The sequence below is a fragment of the Carlito syrichta genome, unplaced genomic scaffold (genome assembly GCF_000164805.1).
Source record: "Carlito syrichta isolate Samal-C Ts95f unplaced genomic scaffold, Tarsius_syrichta-2.0.1 Scaffold308842, whole genome shotgun sequence".
In the NCBI taxonomy this organism is placed as follows: Eukaryota; Metazoa; Chordata; class Mammalia; order Primates; family Tarsiidae; genus Carlito; species Carlito syrichta.
The window spans coordinates 787,000-789,070 of NW_007252938.1; positions in this window are offsets into that span (position 1 = coordinate 787,000).

The following is a 2,071-nucleotide window of genomic DNA, read 5'->3' on the forward strand; positions in this document are numbered from 1 at the left end:
GTTACCTATGCTATTTAGTCAGTGTCATGCTGTGCAGGTGTGTAGCCTAGGAGCAATGGGCTATACCACACCATCTAGGTTTGTGTACATCACTCTATGATGTTCACACAACGACGAAATCACCAAATGGAGCATTTCTCAGAACCTACCCCATTAAGCAACACATGACCATATTTAATTATCTTTAAAGCATGCATTTTATCATAAGAAAGCCTGCTTAAATTGGTGACATGTTGAAAAGTAAATCTTATTGAACCATTAAAATTTTACCAAAAATATTTATTTGTACTATTCATATATTGCTAAAGATCTCGACCTTTAAGAGATGTATCATGGGGATCGTTGTATTTTGTTTTTGTTTGTGTTTTAAGACCAGGTCTCACTGTGTTGCCCAGGCTGGACTTGAACTCCTGGTCTCCAGTGATCCTTCTGTCTCAACCTCCCAAGTCACTGGGACTACAGGCACATGCCAACCACACACTGTAGGTTTTTTATTTCAGTCCCAAGAATTTCTAGTTTGCTATAAGCATTATTACTAAAATGGTAATACCAGAGGTTTTATGTGAGGTACTTGATTTTGTGAAGCACAATAGGAAAAAGACAAATATATGTCATTTCATATTATTATTTTTATACCATTTTCACACACAGAAACAAAAAAATCTTAGCAGAATTTCATAGATATAATAACACCCAGAGCTAACATCTGCCTCACATACATGATATATTGTGTGCAGTCAATCCCATGATAAAAGGAAAAGCTGAAATACAATCTAATATTTTGTTATACTGGACTTTAATCATATAGAAGTCATTGTTTTTAAGTGAGTGGGCAAAAAAAATTAGTTCATATAAAACCTTGTCTAAATATTTTCTTTAAAATGTATTAAATATGGAAAAGGTGTTAGTGTGTGTGTGTGAGTGTAATAAAAGGAAGTGAATTTCGCCATTTAAAAAGTACACTGGTAGCCAGGCTTGGTGGCTCAGCCTGTAATCCCGCGCCTTTGGGAGGCTGAGGTGAGTGGATTGCCTGAGCCCGTGGGTTCGAGACCCGCCTGGGCAGCAAGACCTCATCTCTACAATAAATCAAAAAATCAGCCGGGCGTGGTAGCGCACGCCTGTAGTTCCGGCTACTCGGAAGGCTGAGGCGGAAGGATCGCCGGAGCCCAGCAGGCGAGGCTGCGGTGGCCAGGAGCGGCCACTACACTCCAGTCTGGGCGACAGAGTGAGACTCCAACTCAAAAAAAAAAAAAAAAAGTACACTGGTAGCAGTAGTCACTGGGCGTTGCCAAAGGGGCGGGGGGGGAAATGTAACAACACAAAGGGTACCTTGTCCTAAATCAGGGGAAGTGAGTGTCAGTTGGAGGTCCAAACTTCACCTGCATGCAGCCTACTTGAGTAGTTAACCCTTACTTGTACCCCACATCTCTATAAAAAAATAACATAATAGCAATAACGTAAATTAAAAGACCATTGGTGGGATGTGGTGGCTCACGCCTATAATCTTAGCACTTTGGGAGACTGAGACAGAAGGACTGCTTGAGGACAAGTGTTTGAGACCAATCTAGGCAACATAGGGAGACACCATCTTTACAGAAAAAAAATGTTTTTTAATTAGTCAAGCATGGTGACACGTGTCTGTAGTTCCAGCTATTGGGGAAGCTGAGGGGAAGGATTGCCTGAGCCCAGGTGATCAAGGCTACAGTGAGCCATGATCTTGCCACTGTAGTCCAATCTGGGCAACAGAGTGAGACTTTGACTCAAAATAAAATAAAATAAAAAGTCCATTGAATTTATTCAATAATCAATGAGTTCAATTAATTTATAAAATTAAAACCCAAACTTTCCCTCTTGATTGCAAGATTTATCTTTTTTCCTATATAATTACCAAATATACTTGACTTCATTGTCCAATTAGTTTTTTACATATATATGTACATATATATGTGTATCCTCAAATTGCAGTATTTATTTATTTATTTATTTAGAGTCAATGTCTTGCTCTGTCACCTAGGCAGCCTTGACCTGCTGGGTTCAGGCGATCCTTCCACCTCAGCCCTCTAACTAGCTG